Source organism: Heterodontus francisci, chromosome 29, assembly GCF_036365525.1.
Source record: "Heterodontus francisci isolate sHetFra1 chromosome 29, sHetFra1.hap1, whole genome shotgun sequence".
In the NCBI taxonomy this organism is placed as follows: Eukaryota; Metazoa; Chordata; class Chondrichthyes; order Heterodontiformes; family Heterodontidae; genus Heterodontus; species Heterodontus francisci.
The window spans coordinates 38,698,851-38,726,628 of NC_090399.1; positions in this window are offsets into that span (position 1 = coordinate 38,698,851).

The following is a 27,778-nucleotide window of genomic DNA, read 5'->3' on the forward strand; positions in this document are numbered from 1 at the left end:
TTGATGTCTGCAATTAAGTTCTTCAATTCTTAAAGCTGCTGGATCTCTTGCTGTGGCATCAGTTCTCATGTGGCCTTGGAACCTGCCGTCACCTGCTTAAAAAAAGCACAAAGAATCCATTGTGGCTCCGCCCCTGACCCCAGTGGGTTAATTTGTCCAATTATATCTGTCAATTTAGAAATTTAAGATTTAATAATGTCCAATATGTATAAATTTTGCTCTCAGCAATGCAAAAATTGTGTGGGGGATTAAATGGAAAAACGATAGCTGCAGCAGGGTTAATTTCTTTGTTTGTCTCCAAGGGGGCGGAGCAAAACATTCTCAGCTGCGTCACTTTACGTAACCTTTTTTCTGATCGAAAAGAACTACTCTCCATTTTAAACTTTTTAAAATCCTTCTGGTATCCTTAGGGTTTGAAAACAACAAAATCATTAGTAACTATCAACTTCAAAGGAAAGCATCTCCTTCAGGAAAGACAGCATAGATTAAAGTCCAATTATTACCAAACTTTTAACATCTTTTCTAAGAGGTTTCTAATCCAAGGATTTTTTTTTAATATAACAAAGATGATTCCAAATTCCAATTTACTGCAATAAATATTTAAAAATCAAAACTGCCAATGTTATATGAACGATTCTTATGTCTGGAACTGAAGACTCCTCCAAAACTTGACATAATAAACTTGAAAGTTCATTGTGGTCACAAATGAAATTTCCAGTTTTTCAACTTAACAGGTCAATTAACCTTAATAGTATCTACTTAACTCAGACTTATTAACTTATAATACTTAGTAACTACACAAAGAACAGAATAGCACGTGCTTTTTTTAAAGATGGTAAATTACGTGACTTTTCTTGTTCTTTCTTCAGTCTCCTTTTCAATTGACTGTAATAAAACCAAAAACTAAAGAAAAAGTTATTTAGCATTCTTAAAACAAAAGATTTAACACCAGCTTCTTAAATAAACTTTAAACAGACAGCATCTTTCCTATATCTCCTTTGTTTATCCTTCTCTCCCTTAAACCAATATCCAATTCCTGACATTTGCTACTTAAATACAGTCAATAAAAGATGTCTTTAATTTAAACTCCAAAAAGAAACAAGAACAGATTTGAAACTGGAACACCAATTAAAATAATGTTTTAAACTTCAAATTGGATTTTTGCCAGACATCTTCAGACCTTCAAGGCTGAAGCTTATCTCTTACAAAATTGTTCATTGCCTTTTCACAGTTGCAAAACCAACTTTAAAAAAAAAAATAAAACTTTAACTTAAAATATAATTCAATTTTATATCCCATTACTGGGTGCGCAATCTTCAATTGAAATCAATACACTCAACAATCACTTTTCACACTCATTCAATTCCAAACAACTTAGAACATTGATTCCTGTAATGGGTTATGAATTCAAAGTACCAAAACCTCTGTCAAATTCTCTGTCCCGATGTCAAGGAACATGCACAGGTTCAACTAATTCACAACCAAAACATGACTCAAGGTTCTTTCCCACAAAATATACACATGTAAAAATAGAAAAAGTAACAGACTCATTCTTTCAACATCAAGGCCAGACAACAAAGAGTTAACGATGGTTAGTTACACAGAACACAGGCTGCAAATCCCAAGGACATCCATTTCATTCGTGGAAGCTTCCAACAGTCACACATTCGAATCAAAAGACACAGTAACTTGTTTTTACTCACTTGAAATGTCACTAAAACATAGTCTCTTTATGTCACTCTGCCATAAACTTTGTCATTGAGGCCTCTGGCCCCCCAGTTATTAATGGGCCATAGGTAAGGCCAGGGTTGGGGCTAAAGCCTCGATTGGGGGGTTGGGCGGTTTGGGGGGTGGTCATCACATGGTACTTACTGACCTTATCTGCCAAGTCGGCCCGATTAAAGTCGTCATTGTCATCATCCTCCCGATCCACAAAAGTGCATATTATGCCCCTCTGTGCTGAGAATTGAAACTGTAGTTTACTTGTCTCCTCCTAACATTTGGTATGATCCGCTGACTGGTACACCCGTTCCTTCTGTAAGCAGTGTAGAACCATCATTGCAGTCTGTAAGTCAGAGCATTTCTGTTCCGCTCCTGTGAGCTGCTCCTTCTCCTTGTTCACTTCCCTCTCAGCCTTACCTCAACTGTACTCAGCCTTTTCGGCCTGAGACTGGAATTTGATTAAATGCACTACCTGTGCTGAACTAACTGACTCTGCCTTCAGGGCCCTATCATGCCACTCAGCAGTGGCTTTCACTAACTTAGGCGCCCATTTGTCTTGGTGGGTATGCGCATCCTCCCAATGCTGTACCACAATGGACCCCTCGCCCGTGTACTGTTTAACTGCAAACTCTATCCACGAGGGCCACTTGCCCTTCAAATATTTCCGGAGCTCCAACTCCCACTGTGGCTTGGCCAGGGCCATAATTACTCAAAGGTTCACCAATCCGATCCGTCAGACTCGTAGCGTTGTTTATAATTTAGTTCAGACTCAGCGAGGCTATTCAAAATGACTTGAAATAGCACTACAACCGAGTCCCTGTTCGGGCATCAATTATGTTGTGCCTAACACGCACGCACGCTACTTTTAAAGAATCCACAGAGTCCGATTGTGAAAAGTATCTCAATACTTTATTCCCACACTAAATCATCAAGTACAAGTTCTCACTACTTGTATGGTATCAAAACTCATCAAAGTACAAGCTCTCACTACTTGTACAGTATACTACCCGTCAAGACACGAGGTGATCAGTCTCGGACTTGCAGCTGCTCTTTTGTTCTCTGGCTCAGTGTATCTTCTCAAGTGTTCTTCCCCGGGGTTCTCAGACCTTCCTTATTTTCAGTCAGGGGTTAAATCTTGTTTCTAAGACCCGCCCCTCTTACTTACTTATAGGGGTCTGGTATAATGACATAATGGTAGTTCCTTATTTGGCTCAGTGAGCACCTCTTCAAAACTTCACAGTTTCCCATTGTCTATTATGAGTTTAATCATACCTGTTGTCCATGACAACACCTCGTTTCTGGTATCCCACTCAATATCTTTTCTATAATCATATCTACAATTCCTCGGCTATCTGTGTGCTGTGCTCCTTTGTACTTGTCCCACTTCAACACACTGTTCATTGTTGTGTTACTGGCCCCTTTGTTTCAACTAAGTTCTTATGTGTGGTTGCTATATGTGTTTTTACTGGGTCTACACCCCACAAGGTAATTCCATTATGGATACCGGCTCCTCCACCCCTCCACCAGTGAGTCAATCTCCAGCAGCCATGATGTCTGAGGAGAGATCTGCACTGACGCAGGATTCCCCCAGCCAGCCGGGGCCCTCCAGGCCTCGTACATACAGAGGATGACCACCAAGATCATCCAACGCCAAAGGGCAATCAGTTCAGCAGACTTCCTCCAGTCAGGCAGCTAGTGCAGAGGTGGCACCGCAAAGGAGCACCCGCAAAGGTTTAAAAAAAATATCATGGCACAAATGAGTCTGCACGGGTGAGACTACACTATAAAACGCTCAGGCACTAAATGTTCTTCACTAACGTGTGTCATTTTTACTGTTTGAACAAAGTGTGCCAGCATGGACCGATCATGTCTCCTCCCTTTACATCATTGGCCTTTCAGAACTGCCAATGTATGGAACAACATCATTGCCATGTCAGTATTACTCATTTGTGTCTCCACAGATGCAGTAACTTTGACAATGACTCAGTCTGCTGCTGCCAGTAATGGTGGAGACAAAGATGTTGTAGATACGGACTACTGTACAACAGGTGAAGGAGGGTGCTTTGTGACTTGCAGAGCACATGGTGGTTTCCATGGAGAGGAGAACAGTTGATCAATAAGGCATTGCCGTGCACATCTTGTTCGCTGCTCGTCCTGCATACGGTGCCTGGATGCTCTCTGTCCTCCCATGCACCTTTCCTGCTGTAGGTCCTCAGTTTCCTCATCATCCGAGGATGAGTCCTGCTGACATCACTCCTCATCCTGCAAGGACTCCCCCTTATTGAGTGTGTAGCTGTGCAGAGTACAGAAAGCAATAACGATACCAGCTGCCCTTTCCGGCTCGTACTGCAGGGCACCACCCGGTCTATCCAGGCAATGGAAGTGCATTTTCAGAATGCCGATTGCCTGCTCAATGGTGGCTCTTGTAGCTCTGTGGCTGACGTTGTATCTGTCCTCTGCAGCAGTGGTGGTGTTTCTCACTGGTGTCAGGAGCCATGTCTGCAAGGGGTAGCCCTTGTCTCCAAGAAGCCACCTCTCCACCTGAGCCAGTTCAGTGAACAGCTGGGACTGGCGCAGGATGAAGGTGACATGGGAGCTGCCTGGAAAACAGGCATAGATTTGCATAAAACGCTTACTGTGATCACATACTAGCTGCACCTTGAGCAAGTGGAAGTCCTTTTGGCTGAGGTATGCAGCTGGTCACCCAGCGGGAGCCTTGATGGTCACATGGGTGCAGTCTATGACTCGTTGCACCTGTGATCATCCCACAATGCAGCCAAATCCGATGGCCCTCTGGTGCTGGCTCTCAGGGTCCGTCCTGAAGGGAACATCGTCATTGGTCCTCCAGTACAGGGAATCAGTGACCTCCCTGATACAGTGGTGCACTGCTGACTGAGTGACTCCACAAACATGACCGGTGGGTCACTGAAATGATGCAGAGGCGAGAAAGGTAAGAGCCGCTGTCACTTTGTTAGCCACAGGCATCGGATGTCCACTGAAGCCCATCAGCTGCAGATCATCGTTGAGCAGGACACAGAGACGTGTCACTGCCTCTCTCAACATCTAGAGTCGCCTCTGACACTGGCACTCAGACATCTGCAGGTATGTCATGTGGGCCATGTAGATGCGCGGAGATCTATAGTGCCGAGTTCACATTGGGGGCTGCTGCTGCTCTCGACTGGGACCCTCTACGTGGGCTGCACCTGCCTCTTGGTTTTGCCTGTGGATCCTCATGACAAACTGATCAATGAATACAGGATGTACCATTCCCCATCTCCAAGCTGCAATTTAACTCCATCCCTTCACTTCTTCGAAGGTACCTAACAAGAAGAGATTGATGTTGACTGGTAGGTCAGGTGCTTTGATGTATCAACTATGTGGTGTGGTATGGCCTGTCTTAGCTTCCACTAAGAGTGGCACAGTATGACCACAATCTGATAGTAGCAGATGCATCGATTGGCCCAGCAGCCACATCTTTTACACACCTACCGTTTATGGCACCCTCACCACACACAGGGTTCCCAGAGTGCCATTGCTCCTGCACTCTCACATACATTCAAAGGTGCAGAGTGCCGCTCTGTACGGAGTTCAGATGCATAGTTGTTCCTTCATGCCTGCAGAGTCGTGCCACCTTTAAAACACTCCCCCACTCACCTCACTACACTTATGCAACGTTGTGCTCCCAGTAATATCATCTCTGCTCCCATATCCGTACACGAATGCAGAGTTGTGCGCCCGGTACTGCCATCCCCCTCCCAACTTACTGCCATCCCCCTCCCAACTCCGTACACACGCCTGCAGAGTTGACTAACCGTCACAAGCTCTGAGCGCTGCAACTTCTGTCCCGTTTGTTTTTATCAATTGGGAACAGGGACGGCATGAGAGAGAAACCCGTTTACTGGAATTTGTGAAATTGTTGACAAAGAGGCAGCTGGATGCAGAATGCACCAGGGGTAAGCAGCGTTTTGAATATTGAACAAGAAATGCTGGAAATACTCAGCAGGTCTGGCAGCATCTGTGGAGAGAGAAGCAGAGTTAACGTTTCAGGTCAGTGACCCTTCTTCAGAACTCTGATGAACTCTGAAGACCCAGTTCTGAAGAAAGGTCACTGACCTGAAATATTAACTCTGCTCCTCTCTCCACAGATACTGCCAGACCTGCTGGGTTTTTCCAGCATTTCTTGTTTTTATTTCAGATTTCCAGCATCCGCAGTATTTTACTTTTATCTTTAAATATTGAAATTAGGCTCCCGTTGCCGAGTGGCACGGGCACCGGCCCGAGGCCTCACCACTGCTGGTAATATGGGCCCAGTCCTTCCCAGCATCGGGGACCTTGGCGGGCCTCTCCCAGAGGAATTTTCCAGGATCATTCCCGCTACCAGTGAGTCTCGAAGTCCATAGGGTCAGGCCACAAACAATAAGAGGTGTGAATTCCACAAATGGTTTTGTCTTGGTTTTGTCTCTTCAGGTGAAGCACTTCACCCATGGTCATTCAATTAGGAACTTTCCAAAGGTGTGAGATAATTCTGAGTCCGGGCCGAAATTGCAAAAGTCACCTGACCATCGGCTGCCATCATATGGAGCCTTTTTATGTCCATTATGGTTCATTTAAAAAGAAAATTCAGTTCCAGAAGATTCTAAATACAGTCCATGTTTAAAGTTATGAACAGGACATAACTTTACTGGACATGGCAGTCTTGAAGTTTTACATTGAATTTATTATCTATTATTTTGACAGTTTAGTTCCTCCCCTCAGAGATCTCACTCCCTTCTTCAGGCTCTGAATCCTCATCCACTGGGTCATTCTGGCCCCGACTGTCCCACAACACACGGGACTTCCTTCCTTCTGAGCTCGGAGCTGTGCTGCAGAATTCCATTTACATTTCTGTCCATGTCAGTCTGCCCCTCTCTGCTCCAAAGTCCAGTAAACCCGAGCTCTCCTTAAACTCACAGTGGATGGGATCTTGCCTGACAGACACCATGAGGCTGTTTCCCGGTCAGTTTCCCTCCACCATCTCCTGCTGGGACATTCCGAGGCCCCATTTGGAATTGATTCATTTTGTATTATTCGCTCACCATTCCCACTGGAATTCCTCTCTTCCTCATCAGCTCTGGTCTGGCAATGAAAACCCTCACAGGTTCCTGATCCTGATCCCTGTGCAGGGAGCCTGTTGTAAAGTATAGGTGTGTGGAGCTCGGGTGTAAACATTGGGATATTCCACACTCTAATGTTGTCACAATGGGAGCTGTATGGGTCCTAGCTATGCTGCCTTTGTGTAGGATACTTGGACCATTCTTTGTTCCAATTCTACTCAGCTCCCCTCCTTCTCATATTTTTCTGATACTTTGATGACTGTGCTGGTGTCATTTCCTTCTTTTTCCTTGAACTGAAAAATTGCATCAACTTTGCTTCTAATTCCCACCCCTCCCTCATCTTCACATGGTCCATCTCTGACACTTCCCTTCCCTTCCCTTCCTCGACTTCTTTACCTCCATTTCAGGGAATTGGTTGTCCACCAATATCTACTGTAATCCCACCGACTCCCACAGCTACCTTGATTATACTTCCTCCCACCCACGGCTTCCTGGAAAGACTCTGTTCCACTCTTCCCGTTTCTCCACCTCCGTTCCATCTCTTCTGACGATGCGACCTTCCACACCAGTGCTTATGAAATGTCTTCATTATTCCTCAGCCAAGGATTACCCTCCACTGTGGTTAACAGGGCCCTCGACCGTGTCCATCCCATTTCCAATGTTACTGCCTTCACCCATTCCCTCCCTGCCAGAACCACGATAAGGTTCCCCTTGTCCTCACCTTCTACCCCACCAGCCTCCACGTTCAACACATCATCCTCCAACATTTCTGCCACATCCTGCTAAGTCCTACACCAAACATATACTCTGCTCCCCTCCCTTCCCCCCACTCATTGTGACACCCTGATCCACTCCTCAATCACCCTCAACATCAGCTCCTCTTCCCCAGGCACCTTCCCGTGCAAGCACAGGAGATGCAACACCTGCCCTTTTACCTCCTCCCTTCCCACTGTCCAAGGCCCCAAACGCTCCTTCCAGGTGAAACAGTGATTTACTTGGACTTCTTTCAATTTATTAACAGTATTCACTGCTCATGATGGAATCTCCTGGACATTGGGAGAGGAGCAAATACAGATTGAGTGATTGCTTTGCTGAACTCCTCTGTTCAGTCTGCAAGTGTGACCCTGAGCTTCTGGTCACTTATCATTTTAATTCTACATCCCAATCCCACTCTGACCTCTCTATCTCTGACCTCCTACACTCTTCCACTGAAGCTCAATGAGGAACTGTATTTTTTGATGAATCATTTTATTGCCTCTTAGACTCAACACTGAGAATAAAAACTTCAGGTTATAACCATTGCTCCCACTTTCTGGGACGGCCTGTGCTGGTAATGGAGGATGGCTACACCAGGGTCACTGGGAGTGGAGGGGGTGTGGGCTGGTGCTTGGGGTGAGGATCCCCTATTGGTACACAGCTGGCAGGCTGGTCCACACCCCTATCCACCATTCTCCATCACTTTTCCAGGCCAGTGGAGCCTTCTCCTCTTTGCCAGATTTTCCATGCTCCCATCTCCCTCTGTTATTCTGCTGTAACCATTTACACCTCCTCTGGACCCATCCTCTGTTTCTTTAATTGTCCCATTCACCTTGCACAATCGTCCCTTTTATCATTGAATCACTCCTGCCCTCCACCCGATCACAGACCTTCCCTTTTGTTCTTTCCTCCCCCTATACCCCACTTTTCACTGACTACATGATTGCTTTAAAACTGTTAATCTGGAATATCTTCCAGTTCTGATGAAAGTCTATCAGCCTGAAACATTAACTCTGTTTCTCTCTCCACAGATGCTTCCTGACCTGCTGAGTGTTTTCAACATTCTCCTATTTTAATCAGATTTACAGCAGTTTCAGTATTTTGGTTTTACTCCAATGTTTATTCCTGGATATTAACAGGGGTGAGTGACATAGGTGAGGAGCAGAGTTTCAGAGTTTTAACTTCACAGACTGCCTCTTTTATCCTTGACAGGTTCCCCGCCCTGAAGTCAGCCTGATTGACAGGCTTGGCTTCCAGTCGGGCAGGGCAGACTTTGGAGCAGGCCTCAGGACCAGGGCGGTCCAAATGCTGACCCCGGTGTTTTGGGGGAGATCCCTGATATCGTGGGATGTCCAATCACCATCTCCAGAGGGAGAGAGTGGTGACATCTCCAATAGCTGGTCTGTCAATCCCGAAACCCTGGGGAAGAGTCTCCTATCCTGCGGCGAGGTCCCAGTCTTTGGAGGAGAATTGGGAGGGGAGGGGGAGGGTGAGTGTCTGATTCTTAACCCCGGGGAGGTGTCTCCTATCTTGGAGCTTGTTCCCAATCCAGTTCGGGGGAACGAGCGGGGCAAGTGTCTGTTCCGATACACAATGGGGGGGACCTGATTTTTTGGGGGATCTGAACGAGGATGGTCTGCTCCCAGGAATTGGGGCTCTGAGACTGTGGGGGGGATCCCATCAAGGGAGGAGAGTCTGATCCTGGGGACGGGGGTACAATCCCAGTGGTGGTGGGGTCCAAACCCGGGGATGGTGAGACCCGATCCATGGGGTTATGCTCTGATCCTTTTGTGGGTAGTGGGGTCTGATCCATAATGGGGTGGGGGTTGTGGTTCCTATCGGTGGGGGTGCAGTCCGATCCTGTGGAGCGGTCCAATGCCGGAGGGAACATCTGTTCCTATCGCCAATCCCGGGTGTCTTTGTATGTGACGTGGGGTATAACGGGGAAACCCAGCCGAACAGAGTTAAGCCTGTAAAACAGATTAAATCATAGACTTCCAGCCTCGTTCAAATATTTAAATTACCAACCCGCCTCTTGGGAGCGGTTGTCTGTCCGTCCCCTTTCCCGACTCCGTTAAACCTGGAAGTGGGCGAATCGAAGATTGGTGGGGGGTTGGGTTGAGTTTTTAAATTTAATTTAACCTCTGACTCACCCCCAACTCCCCTGTTTTTGGTGCTAAAATCCTGCCCTTACTGTCTGGGTCAGACACAGGGAATGTTTGATCAGTAATTTCCAGCCTCTTTTCCCTTCTCTCTCTTACAGTTAATTTACTGGCGATTGTGATCCTGTCCCGGGGAAAGTGCGGCCTCTCCACCTGCACCTGGTGGCCATGGCAACAGCGGATCTACTGCTCATTATCACTGAGGTCATTCTGTTCCAGATCAATTATTATTATTTCCCAGTGTCCTTCTTGGACATCACCCCTGTGTGTCGTGTTAACAATGCCCTGATTCGTGCAGCCACAGACTGTTCTGTCTGGTTCACTGTCACTTTCACCTTTGATCGATTTGTGGCCATTTGTTGCCAGAAGCTGAAAACAAAATATTGCACCGCGAAAACTGCGGCTGTGGTTCTCGCAACAACCTGTATTCTGCTCTGTTCAAAAAACATCCCCATCTACTTTAGATATGAACCTGGAGAGATAATCGACAATGTACCGTGGTTCTGTTACATAAAGCAAAGCTATTATACTGAGCCCGGATGGGTGGGATTTTCCAGGTTTGATACGGTTTTAACCCCATTGATCCCATTCGCTTTAATCCTGTTGCTCAACGCTCTGACAGTCAGACACATTTTAGTGACCAGTCGAGTCCGTAAGGGACTGAGGGGTCAGAGCAAGGGAGAGAATCACAGTGACCCAGAGCTGGAGAACAGAAGGAAGTCTGTGATTTTACTGTTCACCATATCTGGCAACTTCATACTTCTGTGGTTGATATACGTTTTATATCACTTTGGAATTGTATATCACTTCGATTCTGATTCTAATTATAAATTTAAAGAAGTCGGATGGATGATGTCGAATTTAAATTGCTGCACAAACACATTTATTTATGTGGTGACTCAGTCCAAGTTCAGAGAGCAGGTCAAGAGTGCGGTGAAATATCCGGTTATATCAATTATTCAATTAATGAATAAACTAAACAACTGAGGCAGGTCCCAGTGTTTCCAGTTCATGAATGGAATATTTATCCCCAGACTTCCATCAACTGAATGACAGCAGGAATCACTGGGGATGTGAAAATACCCCCAGCGGCTGGAGTGGGGGCTGGAAGAGACTCACACTACCCCCTGCAGGGCAGGAGGGGAAACAGCAGCCACAGTCTCTCCTTCGTCTCCACTGGTTCGATTCTCAGCTCCTCACATCTGCGACGAAATCAAAAACATTCTCACAAAAGCCAGAATGCTGCAGAGGCTGGCAATCTTCTGGAATAACTGAATTTTTTTCTGGAGACACATTATTGAGTCCGTTTCCTTTCCATTCCCCCCACCCGGTCACTGTCGCCTCTCTTTCTCTCTCTCTTTCTGAGTCAGATGGTGTGTGTGTGTGGGGGGATTTGCATCAGGACAAGCCCAGCTGAGGGACTAGGATAGGGAGTCGGGACCTGGGGTGAGGGAGTGGGGTCAGGCTCGGCACAGGAGCCGGCAGCCCCGGGGCCTCAGCTTCGCTGTGCTCGGATGGACGGGGCCGAGTCCCTTCCTGGCTCCCATGTTAGCTGATATTGTTAACAGTTCAGTCTCCTCAGGTTCTGCCCCTCTCTTTTTCAAATCTCCAGTTATCACCTTTCTCCGAAAAAATCCCTTGACCCACTCTGGCCTTGCAAAGGCCCCATCTCCAAACTCCCTTTCCTCTCCAAAGTCCTTGAACGTGTTGTCACCTCCCAAATCCATGGCCATCTTTCCCAGAACACCATGTTTGAATCCTCCAATCAGGTTTCTGCCCCTGTCACCGTACTGAAACAGCTCTTCTCAAAGTCACAAATGACATCCTGTGTGACTTTTAGTTTAGTTTAGTTTAGAGATACAGCACGGAAACAGGCCCTTCGGCCCACCGAGTCTGTGCCGACCATCAACCACCCATTTATACTAATCCTATATTCCTACCACATCCCCACCTGTCCCTATATTTTCCTACCACCTACCTATACTGGGGGCAATTTATAATGGCCAATTTACCTACCAACCTGCAAGTCTTTTTTGGCTGTGGGAGGAAACCGGAGCACCCGGAGAAAACCCACACAGACACAGGGAGAACTTGCAAACTCCACACAGGCAGTACCCGGAATTGAACCCGGGTCGCTGTAGCTGTGAGGCTGCGGTGCTAACCACTGCGCCACTGTGCTGCCCAAGGTAAAATTTCTCTCCTCGTCCTTCTCGACCTGTCTGCAGCCTTTGACATGGTTGACCACACCATCCTCCTCCAACACCTCTGCACTGTCGTCCAGCTGGGTGGGACTGCTGTCACCTGGTTCCATGCTTATCTATCAAATCATAGTCAGAGAATCACTTGCAATGGCTTCTCTTCCTGCTCCCACACCGTTACCTCTGGTGTCCCCCAAGGATCTATCCTCGGTCCCCTCCTATTTCTCATCTACATGCTGCCCCTCAGCAACATCATCTGAAAACACACTGTTAATTTTCACATGTCAGAGAGTCCAGTCCCCACTGACTGCCCATTCCTTCCAGGCTCTGAGATCCAGTCAGACTGGCTGGGTGGCTGGGCTCAGGCCTCGGTTCCAGTTTGCCTTTCCTGGGAGTGTGGGGGAGGGGAGTGTGTTTTAACGGAGACGCAGTAAACACTGGATTCTCCTGTTCTCTTCACACCTTCCAGTGAGCGGCCATGGTGCTGGAAGTGGGTCAGAGCAGCGGGCGGCCGTTAGCAGTGGTTAGCAGTGCAGTCAGTGACAGCAGCACTCGGTGGAAGGTGGGCTCCCAGCCGGGGGATTGGGAGACACATCCTCCCACTTCGTTCCTGCACTGGACTTTCTCACACAGGAGGCCGGTGTAGAGAGCGGGGCAGAGACACCTCCCATTGTCCTCACACACTCCTCCATTCTCACACATTGTCAGCAAGTTATCACACACGCGCGCTGCAAGAGGCAGAAAAAAGAAAGGTTCAGATCATTGAAAATCTCACCATGTTACAGAATGTTTCAACTGTCACCACTCCCAGTGTTTCACTTTCACAAAACATTTTATTATAAAAACATCCAGACACCAAGAATGTAATAATGAATAATCAGTGTAGATTCCAAAGGGAATACGGAAAGGTTCGGAAAGAAGTGAGGAAACAATGAGGAAAAGAAAGAGAAACTTCGGAATTAAATTATCACGGGATATAAAATGAATTAGTAAAGTATTCGTCCGACACATAAACAACAAATGGAAAATCAGGACAAGGATAGGGTCACTAATGGATAAACATGATAAACTCACAGGTAATGACAGTGAAATGGCAGAAATATGAAATAATTACTTTGCCTCAGGATTTACCAGGGAGACTAATATAGTGGAAATGATATTAGAGGAAGAAATCAAAAAGAAATGATGTTAGAAAGGGAACTTGATAAACTAATCAAACTTAAAGTGGATAAAACCCCTGGTCCAGATGCATTGTATCGGTGGATATTATATGAAGTTAGGCAAGAAGTAACAGACTCTAATACATAGATATATAAATTCATTGGAATGAGGATTAGAAATTCATTCAAAGGTCAGGCAGACAGATCATGTGATTCATATATTTAAAAAGGGTCATAGAACATGTCAAGGGAACAATAGACCAATGAGCTTAACATTAGGGGTAGGAAAGATAATGGAATCCTTATCAAAGATATAATAGAAAAACATTCAGAAACTGAAACTATAATAAAGTGTGATCAGCACAGATTCCAAAAGTGAATGTCATACTTGGCTAACTCTATTGAATTCTTTGAAGAAGCAATGGAAAGAGTAAATAAGGGTAATGTAGTTGATGTAATAAATCTAGATTATAAGGTACCACAGAGTAGACTCATGATGGAAGTCAGAACAATGTGGAGTTAAGGGGAAGCAGCAGAATGGATAACACGTTGGCTACGAAACAGCAATCAGAGAGCAGAGGTTAAAGCCAGTTACTCAGACTGGCAGAAGGTGGGAAGTGAATTTCAACAAGGATTGATGTTGGGAGACTATCAGAGGTAAAGTACTGAGGTAGTGCTGCACTGTCAGAGGGACAGTACTGAGGGAGTGCTGAACTTCAGAGGGGCAGTACTGAGGGAGTGCTGCACTGGCAGAGGGACAGTACTGAGGGAGTGCTGAACTTCAGAGGGGCAGTACTGAGGGAATGCTGCACTGTTGGAGGGTCAGTACTGAGGGAGTGCTGTACTGTTGGAGGGTCAGGACTGAGGGAGTGCTGTACTGTCTGTGGGTCAGTACTGAGGGAGTGCTGCACTGTCAGACGGGCAGTACTAAGGGACTGCTGCACTGTCAGAGGGTCAGTACTAAGGGTGTGCTGCACTGTCAGAGGGTCAGCACTGAGGGAATGCTGCAGTGTCAGAGGGGCAGTACTGAGGGAGTGCTGCACTGTCAGAGGGGCAGTTCTGAGGGAGTGCTGCACTGTCAGAGGGTCAGTACTGAGGGAGTGCTGCACTGTCAGAGGGTCAGTACTGAGGGACCACTGCACTGTCAGACGGCCAGTACTGAGGGAATGCTGCACTGTCAGATGGGCAGTACTGAGGGAATGCTGCACTGTCAGATGGGCAGTACTGAGGGTGTGTTACACTGTCAAAGGGTCAGTACTAATGGTGTGCTGCAGTGTCAGAGGGTCAGCACTGAGGGACCGCTGCACTGTCAGACGGCCAGTACTGAGGGAATGCTGCACTGTCAGATGAGCAGTACTGAGGGTGTGTTACACTGTCAAAGGGTCAGTACAGAGGGAGTGCTGCACTGTCAGAGGGTCAGAATCCAATTAATCCCACTTTCTTCACGTAATTATCCAATTCCCTTTTGAAAGTTATTATTGAATCTGCTTCCACTGCCCTTTCAGGCAGAACATTGCAGATCACAACAACTCGCTGTGTATATCTAAAATTCTCCTCCTCTCCCCCTCTGGTTCTTTACTAATTCTCTTCAATGTGTGTCCTCTGGTCACTGACCCTCCTGCCACTGGAAACACTTTCTCCTTATTTACTCCATCAAAACCCTTCAGGATTTTGAAGCCTCTCTCAGAGAGACAGACACTGCACTCAGATTCCACCCACCAGATTGTACAGTTAACACCAGCTGTAATAGCCCAGTTAGAAGGTCACGGAAGGATCTGCTCACACTATTGATCAACATGATTCATACCTCAGGCACTGGCGGAGGAGCTGGATGAGGATTCCCTTTTATCACAAACTGTTAATGGAAGGACAGGCAGTAACTTTTTTTTTACTATCTGTTATATATATTATACATACTATCTGTAAAGTGTTAGGAACTAATTAGCTAGGAACTAGTTGTTATATCTACGAAAGAGGATGGACAAGCAGCAATCAATCAATTTAGGTGGTGCATCTTTGCTGATGGCTCTGAAGGCTTTCATTGATCTCACCAAAGCCTTTAACCTCGTCAGCAGACGTGGTCTCTTCAGACTACTAGAAAAGATCGGATGTCCACCAAAGTTACTAAGTATCATCATCTCATTCCATGACAATATGAAAGGCACAATTCAGCATAGCCGCACCTCATCAGACCCCTTTCCTATCCTGAGTGGCGTGAAACAGGGCTGTGTTCTCGCACCTACACTGTTTGGGATTTTCTTCTCCCTGCTGCTCTCACATGCGTTCAAATCTTCAGAAGAAGTAATTTTCCTCCACACAAGATCAGGTGGCAGGTTGTTCAACCTTGCCCGTCTAAGAGCGAAGATCAAAGGACAGAAAGTCCTCACCAGGGAACTTTTCTTTGCTGACGATGCTGCTTTTACATCTCACACTGAAGAGTGTCAGCAGAATCTCATCGACAGGTTTGCGGCTGCCTGCAACGAATTTGGCCTAACCATCAGCCTCAAGAAAACGAACATCATGGGACAGGACGTCAGAAATGCTCCATCCATCAATATCGGCGACCACGCTCTGGAAGTGGTTCAAGAGTTCACCTACCAAGGCTCAACTATCACCAGTAACCTGTCTCTAGATGCAGAAATCAACAATTGCATGGGAAAGGCTTCCACTGCTATGTCCAGACTGGCCAAGAGAGTGTGGGAAAATGGCACACTGACACGGAACACAAAAGTCCGAGTGTATCATGCCTGTGTCCTCAGTACCTTGCTCTATGGCAGCGAGGTCTGGACAACATATGTCAGCCAAGAGCGACGTCTCAATTCATTCCATCTTCGCTGCCTCCGGAGAATCCTTGGCATCAGGTGGCAGGACCGTATCTCCAACACAGAGGTCCTCGAGGCAGCCAACATCCCCAGCATATACACCCTACTGAGCCAGTGGCGCTTGAGATGGCTTGGCCATGTGAGCCGCATGGAAGATGGCAAGATCCCCAAGGACACATTGTACAGCGAGCCCGTCACTGGTATCAGACCCACCGGCTGTCCATGTCTCCGATTTAAAGACATCTGCAAACGCGACATGAAGTCCTGTGACATTAATCAAAAGTCATGGGAGTCAGTTGCCAGCGATCACCAGAGCTGGCAGGCAGCCATAAAGGTGGGGCTAAAGTGTGGTGAGTCAAAGAGACTTAGCAGTTGACAGGAAAAAAGACAGAAGCGCAAGGGGAGAGCCAACTGTGCAACAGCCCCGACCACCAATTTTATTTGTAGCACCTGTGGAAGAGTCTGTCACTCTAGAATTGGCCTTTATAGCCACTCCAGGCGCTGCTTCACAAACCACTGACCACCTCCAGGCACTTACCCATTGTCTCTCAAGACAAGGAGGCCAAAGAAGAAGAAGTTGTTATATGTAAGTGTTCCAGTGGGGGGCCAAATTTACAGCTGCACTGCCGAGTCATGTTATACGTAACACAAAAATCAGTTGAATTAGGTTCTCCAGCACAGAGCATGGTTCTGTAATAAACCAGACTGACTCCAGCCTTTTCCAAGTTTAAAGTGTGATTCTTTCCAACATCTGGGAATCAGAAGCAACATAAAGATGAAACATGGTGGCAGTGAGTGTCTGTGAGTAAACCGAGAACATTTTTAAAAGCATCAGATTGAGAAATTTGACCCAAATTAGTGCCAGAAAGAGAGAAAGAAAAGCTGAGTGATTCATGCGAAAACTCTAAAACAAAGATCGAAATGTCAGCCAGGACAGGAATGAATGCACTGCTACAGCCCATCACGAATTGGAAAGCTGATGATGTCGCAGAGGCATTTGAGAAGTTCAAACAAAAGTGCAATTTGGCATTCAGCAGTTTCCTAAAAGGCAGTAGTGAAGAGGAGAAGGTCAGCTATATCCTTCTGTGGGCTGGAGATAAAGGATTACATTTATTTAACAGCTGCGACCTACTTTTTCCCCGGGTGGAGCAAAGCGTTACAAGGGGTCATAAATTTAAGGTGAAGGGTGGGAGATATAAGGGGGATGTCAGGGGAAGGTTCTTTACCCAGAGAGTGGTCGAGGCATGGAATGCCTTGCCCGGGGAAGTTGTTGAGTCAGAAACTTTAGGGACTTTCAAAAGGCTTTTGGATAGGTATATGGATAAAGGAGAATGATGGGGTATAGATTAAATTGTCCTTGACAGAGGACAAAGGATCGGCACAACATTGTGGGCCGAAGGGCCTGTTCTGTGCTGTATGTTCTATGTTCTATGTTCTATGTTCAAAGAGAACAGCAGAAACCCAGACAAATTTTTTGAAAGATTCAGAACCCATTTCCAGCCAAAATCAAATCATCAGATGTAACAACATGAATTTCAAGGCCTTAGTCAGGAACTAGGTGAGCCTATTGACAATGTTGTAACAAGATTTTAAAAATGCAGCTTGAAAATGTAAATTTAAGGACACAGATGAACAGCTGATAGATCAGCTCATTTGAGGTTCTGCACATCCTGAAGTACAGAAAGCTCTAATTGGACAGGACAAGCTCACAATATTGTAGGCTGCAGACACTGCAGAGCACATGAAGCCACGAGCAGACAGATGAAGACTCTGACCTCCCAAATGGCTAGCCTTAAGTTAAGCCAAGAGACAGGCAGCAGGGTCGATGCAATGAAACAACAACTGAAGAATGGAAACCAAACAGAGAGAAAGATGTGCAGGTGCTGTGGACGACAACATGAATTGACAGATAAAGGGAAATGTCCCTCGTATGGATCAATCTGCAGAACTTGCGGAAAGACCAATCATTGGGAAAAGATGTGCACAACAAGGTAAAAGGTGGTAGACGAGTTTTCAGAGCCGGAGTAACTGGGCAAAGGAATAGTGAAAGAAACCAAAGCATCCATACCCTGGAAGATGGCAATGGGTTTGAGAACATGATATACAGAGGAACCATAGAATTGCATGAAATGTCTGGATGTGACAGTTCCCAGAGAAAAGAAATTCACACAACCCTTCAGATCAAGAAGAGGCTGAGAAATAAGCCCACAACGATAAATCTGAAGGCAAAGATTGATACTGGAGCGCAGAGTAACGTCATCCCGCTCAGACTATACCAGAAGATCTTTCCTGGAAATTTGGAGAAAAAATGTTATCCAAGGGAAGGTGCTCTGAAATCAAACAACCTCATGGTAACAGCATACGGGGGAACTGAGACTTGGCAGCTAGGAACAACCCAAATCAGCAGGATACACAAAGGAAAAGATGTTAACTGTATGTCACAGAAACAGATGGCTCTGCAATCCTGGGGTGGAGCTGTTGGGAAGAGCTGCAGATTATCTCAGTAAACCATGAGGTGAAGGAGACGACACTGAGGGTTGAAGATAGTACACCCGTTCAAAAGCACCCTCTGATAAGAAGAAAAGAAGATCTGGTACAAATGTCCTCAGACTGTTTAGATGAGACGGTTGGATACTTCGAAGACTTTGAGTATCACATCACAATTGACCTAGCGGTGAAACCAGTGATTCATCCCCCGCGTGAAGTACCAGTAGCACTAAAAGGAAAGCTTGAAAGAGAGCTCTGAGAAATGGAAGAAAAGACGGTGATCGCCAGAATCACAGAGCCTACAGATTGGGTAAATTCCATTGTGGTGAGAGAGAAGCCAAATGGACGGCTAAGAATTTGCCTAAATCCCAAAGATCTTAACCAAGCAATAAAGAGGGATCACTACCCTATTCCCACACTGGAAGAAATCACACCAGCACTGGCAGGGGAAAAAGTTTTCAGCAAGCTTGATGCCAGAAATGGCTACTGGAATGTGAAGACACAGAATCTTCACTGTTGACAACATTCAACACGCCCTTTGGACGGTAAAAATTTTTGCGTCTACCCTTTGGCATCAATGTGAGTATGTGTTTCAATAGAAAGTAGACGAGACATACAGGGGATGCAAAGGAGCAGTCGGCATAGCTGATGATATTTGGTGTAGATGGAAAAGATCATGACAACCATCTACATGGAGCCAGGGAGAGAACCAGGAAAGCTGGGATTATGCTAAACACAGACAAATGCATTGTGAAAGTGACAGAATGCCAGTTCTTGGGAATGGTGTACACACATGATGGAGTTAAGCCGAGCCCTGAAAGAATCTCAGCCATCTCGGGGATGGAAGCCCCAAGAGATAAGAGAGAGTTGAGAAGTTTCCTTGGTTTGATACAATACGTGAGCTCCTGTATTCCACACATCGGAACACATAGCAAACCTGCAGGAGCTGATGAAAGAAGATGTAGAATACCAGTGGTCAGAGTCACATGACAGGACTTTCAACAAACTCAAAAAGGCAGTATGCAAGCCGACAAGTCTGTTATACTACGACAGAAAGAAACCTGTCACTCTGCAAGTAGAGGCTTCCACAAAAGGACTGGGATCAGCCCTGGTACAAGCGGGAAAGCCAATAATATTTGCGTCCAAAGCTCTGACAACGACTGAGACAAGATATGCCAATATAGAGAGAAAGTTTTTGGCAGTCGTGCATGGATGTGATAAGTTCCACACATATCTTTATGGGAGGGAGTTCACAGTGGGGAGTGATCATCGTCCACTGGAGCAGATCTACAAGAAAAATCAATGCAAAACACCAGCAAAACTGCAGAGGTTACTCTTGAGGCTTCAGAGTTATGATTTCACTCTGAAATATAAGCCAGGAAGAAAAATGGTGCTGGCAGACACCCTATCTCAGTTGTCACCATCGGAGAACCATGAGATAGAAGATCTAGGCATAAAGATTCATCACCTAGTGAATGTAACACCACCGAAACTGAGTCAATTTAGAGATGAGACCAGCAAAGATGAGGAGTTACAGATGCTATCTCAGCAAGTGATCCAGGGATGGCCTGATAAGTTACAGCACACACAGCCAGCAATACGGAAGTACTGGTCTATCAGAGATGATATCTCACTAGAAGATGGTGTTCTGTTGGCCAGATCCAGAATAATCAAACCCAAAACAATGCAGGAAGAACCTCTCCAAAAGATACATGAAGGCCACATGGGAATGGAGAAGTGTAAGCTCAGAGCCAAACCAACTGTGTACTGGATAGGCATATACAAAGACATTGAAAATATGGTGTTTACATGCAGTGTATGCCAGAAGTACAGAAACTCACAACAGAAAGAAGAGATGATAGCTACTGAAGTATCACTCAGACCATGACACACTGCAGGAGTCAATTTATTCACACATAATCAAGAATGATATCTAATAGTCACAGACTACTGCTCAAAATTCCCTTTTATCCAGAAGATGAAAGACTTGAGAGCCACAACAATAATCTCAGCAGTACGAGTTCCATTTGCTGAGCAAGGGATTCCTGAAAGGCTAATATCTGACGAGGCACCCAATTTACATCCTGAGAATTTAAGGAATTCCCTGACCAGTATGGGTTCAACACCATCACCTCATCACCACACTACCCATGGGGACACGGATTTATAGAAAGACACATCCAGATGGTCAAAAGACACTTGTCAAATGCCAAGAGACAAAGGTAGACCCAAACCTGGCCTTACTGTCACTCTGATCCACACCTCTCAAGGCTGACATGAAATCACCTGCAGAGCTGCTAAATGGAAGAAAATATAAGACGACTCTGCCAAGCAAAATACATCCTTCATGTGACCAGGAGGAAGTGAGGCAACAACTCACTGGAGCACAGTTAAGAGGAGAGCAACACTTCAACAAATATGCTAAATCCCTACCCGAGCTGTTGAAAGGACAAACTGTACATGTGCAGGATCCAATCATGAAAGCCTGGAGCCCAGAAAAGTTATCAGTGAAGCTGAGACTCCAAGGTCATTTATCATTGAGACCGAAACCAGTAACCAAATGAGAAGAAACAGAATCTATATTCGACCTACACCTGAGCTGGAACAACAGAAAAGACCATCAACAACACCGGAAACATCACTATCCAGCAAGACAACATTAACAACATCATCAGCAAGTGACATGACATAGCCTGTACAGTGTGCCAACTCACCACTAAGAGCAGTGAATGACAAATCTACAAGATGGAGGCACAACATCTTACCACCCAAGCGATACCCTGAATAATATTTTTAAAAAATACACACTACAAAAGACTCTAAAAAGGGGTTCAGATTATTTCCAAAAGTCGGATGATAATCTTCTTTATTTATATTGACAGTTATATTGATATAGGGGGATTATGTTTTAAAGAAAGAGGGATGTTATATTTGTTATATATAGTTTTTCTATCTGTACAGTGTTAGGAACGAATTAGCTGGGAACTAGTTGTTAGATGTAAGTGTTCCAGGTGGGGGGCCACATTCACTGCTGCACTGGGGAGTCATGCTATCTGTAACACAAGAATCAGTTGAATCAGGTTCGAGAGCACAGAGGTTCTGTAATAAACAAGACTGACTCCAGCCTTTTCCAAGTTTAAAGTTTGATTCTTTCCAACGTCTGGGAACCAGAAACGACAAAAAGACAAAACAATATTAGAGAGACAGAGACAGAGTCAGTGAGCAAGATACAAAGACAGATGGAGAGACAGAGGGAGTCACGGGGACGTAGGCAGACATGGGGGCGGAGAGAGACATGGGGACGGAGGGAGACACGGGGATGGAGGGGGACATGGGTATGGAGGGAGACACGGGGACGGAGGGAGACACGCGGATGGAGGGAGTCACGGGGAGGGAGGGAGACATGGGGACAGACGGAGACATGGGGACGGAGGGGGACATGGGGACGGAGGGAGACACGGGGACGGAGGGAGTCACGGGGATGGAGGGAGACAGAGCAATGAGCTGTTGAATGTATCAGACACACAATGATCAATGAACATGTGGTTTCCATCTGTTCACTTGAGACCTTCCGCGACCGATGAGCATCGCAGGGGCTGGAGAGCATTATCGATGTGGATAATAGTGTCTCAATTCAAGTTTTGTTTTATTTCTCTCTGTTAAATATGTTATTTATTTAAAATACAGATAAATGGGGCCTGGGGAATAAAGGCACCCTTGACAAATAAAAAAATAGGTCACACACAGATTCAAGCTCCCTGTACAATGTCTGATCAAACACTCTCAGTGCAGTTACAAAAAAAAACAAAACGGAAAGCTCCCTCTACAATTTCCAAATAGTAACAGTGAGTAGGGATGGATGAAGAGAGAGAGGGAGTGGTGAGGGAGGGGGAGAGAGGCAGAGGAAATGGGAGAGGGAGAGAGATGGATTGAGAAGCGTGAGTGGAGGTAGAGGGTGAGATAAAGGGAGAGAGGGACCGGGGGAGGGAGGATGTAGGGTGTGAGGGAGTAGGGCGAGAGAGGGAAGGGAGGTGGGAAAGGGGAGAGGGATTGGGAAATGGGAAGAGGGTGAGGGTGAGTGAGGTGAGAGAGAGTCTGGGGGGTGGGGTGCGGGGGGAGAGAGACAAATAGAGAGAAAGAGGGTGATTGAAAGAGCAAGGGAGGGAGAAGGTTAGTGAGAGGGGAGGGGAAGAGAGAGGGTTGGAGAGAGGAGAGAGGGAGAGAGAGAGTGTTGGAGAGAGGGGAAGGGGAGAGAGAGAGTGTTGAAGAGAGGTTGGGAGGGTGAAGGGAGTTGAGAAATGAGAGATTGAAAGTAACAATGAGACTGAAAGAGAAAGTGAGGGCAAAAGACGGAAGAGACAGAGTCAGACGAAGAGAGTAACAAAGAGAGAGTCACTGGGAAAGAGATAGAAAGGAGCAATCACTGCCCACGTATTTCCAGGTTGGAGATGGTGTAGAAGTATTTGGAGAGGTTGAGTGGGTCTACAATGGGATTGAGGAGGTGTAGGGTACAGCGATAGGGAGGGGTTTCAGAGATAGGGAGGGATGTAGGGGCTGGTGGCATTTACAGAGATAGGGAGGCTTGTAGAGCTGGAGGAGGTTACAGAGATAGGGAGGGGTGAGGCAACGGAGGGATTTGAAAGCAAGGATGAGAATTTTAAAATTGAGGCGTTGCTAGACCAGGAGCCAATGTAAGGCAGTGAGCACAGTGGGTGATGGGTGAACCGGGTTTGGTGCGAGTTAAGACATGGGCAGCAGAGTTTTGGATGACTTCAAGTTTAAGGAGGGTAGAATGTGGGAGACCAGCCAGGAATGCATTAGAAAAGTCGAGTCTAGAGGTAACAAAGGAATGGATGAGGGTTTCAGCAGCAGATGAGCTGAGGCAGGAGTGGAGTCGGGAGATGTTACAGAGGTTGAAATAGGCGGTCTTAGTGATGGAGTGAATATGAGCTCAGAAGCTCATCTCAGGTTGTGAACAGTCTGGTTGAGCCTCAGACAGTTGCCAGGGAGATGGATGGAGTCGGTGGCTCGAGAACAGAGTTTGTCGCAGCACCGAAGAGAATGGCTTCTGCCTTCCCGATACTTAAATGGAGGAAATTTCTGCCCTCCCAGTGCTGGATGTCAGATAAGCAGTTTAATAATTTATCAACAGTGGAGGAGTTGAGAGAGGTGGTGGTGAGGTAGAGCTGGATGTTGTCAGTGTACATGTGAAAATTAACAGTGTGTTTTCAGATGAGGTAACTGAGGGGCAGCATGTAGATGGGAAATAGGAGGGGACCGAGGATAGATCCTTGGGGAACGCCAGAGGTAACAGTGAGGGAGCCGGAAGAGAAGCCATTACAAGTGATTCTCTGACTATGATTAGATAGATGAGCATGGAACCAGGTGAGAGCAGTCCCACCCAGCTGGACGACAGTGCAGAGGTGTTGGAGGTGGATGGTGTGGTCAACCATGTCAAAGGCTGCAGACAGGTCGAGAAGGACGAGGAGGGAAAGTTTACCTTTGTCACAGTCACATAGGATGTCATTTGTGACTTTGATAAGAGCTGTTTCAGTACGGTGACAGGGGCAGAAACCTGATTGGAGGATTCAAACATGGAGTTCCGGGAAAGATGGACATGGATTTGGGAGGTGACAACAGGTTCAAGGACTTTGGAGAGGAAAGGGAGTTTGGAGATGGGACGTTAGTTTGCAAGGACAGAGCAGGTCAAGGGGTTTTTTGCTTTAGGAGAAGGGTGATAACCAGAGATTTGAAAGAGAGAGGGACAGAACCTGAGGAGAGGAACCGTTAACAATATCAGCTAACATGGAGCCAGGAAGGGACTCGGCCCCGTCTATCCAAGCACCGTGAAGCTGAGGCCCCAGGGCTGCCGGCTCCTGTGCCGAGTCTGACCCCACTCCCTCACCCCAGGTCCCGGCTCCCTATCCTAGTTCCTCGGCTGGACTTGTCCTGAAGCAAACCCCCCAACACACATAACACCGTCTGACTCGGAGAAAGAGGGGGAAAAAGAGACGGCAGTGACCAGGTGTAGGGAATGGAAGGGAGACGGACTCAAATAAACTGTCTCCGGAAAAAAATTAATTCACACGAGAAGCTTTCCAGCATCTGCAGCATTTTGGCTTTTGTGAGAATGTTTTTGTTTTCTGAACAGATGTGAGGAGCTGAGAATCGAACCAGTGGAGGTGGAGGGGAGACTGTGGCTGCTGTTTCCCCTCCTGTCCTGCAGGGGCTGGTGTTAGTCTCTTCCAGCCCCCACTCCCTCCACTGGGGGTATTTTCACATCCCAGCGATTCCTGCTGTCATTCAGCTGATGGAAGTCTGTGGATAAATATTCCATTCATGGACTGGAGCCTCTGGGCTGCTCTCAGTTGTTTTGTTTATTCATTAATTGAATAATTGATGTAACTGGATATTTCACCGCACTCTTGACCTGCTCTCTGAACTTGGACTGAGTCGCCACATAAATAAATGTGTTTGTGCAGCAACTTAAATTCAACAGCATCCATCCGACTTCTTGAAATGTATATTTAGAATCAGAATCGAAGTGATCTGCGATCCCAAAGTAATATAAAACGTAAACCGACCACAGAAGTATGAAGTTGCCGGATATGGTGGAGAGTAAAATCACAGACTTCCTTCTGCTCTCCATCTCTGGGTCACTGCGATTCTCTCCCTTGCTCTGAGCCCTCAGTCCCTTACGGACTCGACTGGTCACTAAAATGTATCTGACTGTCAGAGCATTGAGCAACAGAATTAAAGCGAATGGGAGCAATGGGGTTAAAACCTTATCAAACCAGTCAAATCCCACCCATCCGGGCTCAGTATAATAGCTTGGCTTCATAAAACAGAACCACGGTACATTGCCGATTATCTCTCCAGGTTCATATACAAAGTAGGAGGGGATGTTTTTTGAACAGAGCAGAATGCAGGTTGTTGCTAGAACCACAGCCGCAGTTTTCTCGGTGCAATATTTTGTTTTCAGCTTCTGGAAACAAATGGCCACAAATCGATCAAAGGTGAAAGTGACGGTGAACCAGACAGAACAGTCTATGGCTGTATGATCCAGGACAAGGATAACAGTACACACAGGGGTGATCTTCAAGAAGGACACTGGGAAATAATAATAATTGATCTGGAACAGAATGACCTCAGTGATAATTAGCAGTAGATCCGCCGTTGCCATGACCACCAGGTAGCGAGTGGTGCAGGTGGAGAGGCCGCACTTTCCCCGGGACAGGATCACAATCGCCAGTAAATTAACTGTAAGAGAGAGAAGGGAAAAGAGACTGGAAATTACTAATCAAACATTCTCTGTGTCTCACCCAGACAGTAAAGGCAGGATTTTAACAACAAAAACAGGAGGAATGGGGGCGTGTCAGAGGTTATAATTTAAAAATCTCAACTCTGACCCCAAATGACCTCTGACCCGCCCACTTCCAGGTTTAACAGAGTCAGGAAAGGGGACGGACAGACAACTGCTACCAGGAGGCGGGTTGGCAATTTAAATATTTGAATGAGGCTGGAAGTCTCTGATTTAATCAGTTTTACAGGTTTGACTCTGTCCGGCCGGGATTCCCCATTATACACCACACCACAAACAAAGACACCCGGGATTGGCGATTGGAACATGCTTATGGGCTGTGGATGGTGGAACAAATGAGACACAATCTCGATCAGATCCAAAGGGGGAGGTACCGGATTGGATTAATAGCACACAGTTGGCCCAGTTAGCTGGACTCAGGGGAACACTGGACAACTGTACCCTAAAGGGTTTGATCAGGGTAAATCCATTAGTCCCCAATTGCGAAGTCAGCCATCTCATGGGGATAGGAATGGTCCTTATGATTTCCATTGTGACTGCAGATACTGGGCCATTCCTCCACTCCCAGCTGGAGAACATTGGCATTATGCAAGGCAATACCTCCCTCTGGTATTATCTGGCAGAGACTCGTGCAATACGGAAAAACCAAACTCTGTATGGAGTCTCCCTTATCAGGTATAAGCAGCAAGGTGACATCACCGTGTGTCCTCATCTGGTGGGATAGGGCGAATTAGATGAATGTGGATTTAATCGCACGGACTGGTGCGTCCTGGAAATTGTCCCCGCCACCCGACACTTTGCAAGGTCGTTATACCAGGGAAAAGGAAAGTACTGTGTGTCTACCACCGAAATATCATACTGCTACGGACATTTGCACTGCCCCATACCATGCCCAGACTTCTGTTTTACCTCTCAATGACCAGTTACTATAGGACAAGCCCAGATAGTTTATATCCAACAACGGGAGCTGTAAACCATTGATGCTACCGATCAGCTCCATGATCATCTTCAGGAATATAAAGAGCCGGAGCAGGTCCCAATCCCACACCTAGTAAAGGAGCTAAGGGAGTTAAGGGACAGGGTAGGTCAGTCAGTGAAGCTCTACCACCAATTGCAAAGTAATATAAAGGTCCTCAAAGAAGATACTGAATGGAAACTTCAAAACCCAAGCTGGAGGGAGAAAGTATGGGATTGGGGGATAAACATCAACATTCATCCTTGGATTGGGATAATATCACATGTATTGGTGGGGGTGCAATTGGTACTGGCACTCACCTGGGAAATATTAGCTTGTAGGTCATGCAGACGATACACCTTGCGGAAGAAGGCAAAGGCTCTGGTGAGGGAACAACGGAAACAGATAACCTCAAAGGGACATGATAATTTGGGACATATTGATTTGATCTAGATGACCGGAATTCCTGAAATCGCGTGACTGGCCAGCACGTAGAGGCAGGGAATACCAGACGATATTAAAATAGGGATAACAAAACAAGCAGACTATGTTGGTTAATCGGACTGGGGGTAGTCCTTTACCAAAAGTGGGGATTGCTGGGAGAAGTCATGATCGACGCGGTTAAATAGACAAGATGGAATATTGCCACATATTGGAGTATAGCCACACATTGTTTACAAAATGGAATATTTACACAAGGCATTGTGGGACTAGGTTAGCTCAACCACATTCCTGTGAATATTACTGCAAACACAGATGGTTAGACTGACACAGCAGGGCCTCTCCTATCAGTGCATGGGCAGCTACTTGTATAATTGCGAGCTACACAAAGGAAACAGGAATGTGGGGCTGATAAGGATGAGCTGAGTAGAAAGATTCATTATGGAGGCCTAAGGATTGATGACAAGGGGTGGAAAACATCATAGATTGACAGGGACTGACCATGAGCTGATCACGCAGCCAACTGATGCCTAATTATTAATCCTACTGGCAATGTATGTAATCAATAAACATTACGATTGGATTGTATCCAGCCGGGATGGGCTGAGTAAATGTATAAGGCCTGTTGATTTCCTTTTTCTGGTGGAGAGGTACCTGGATT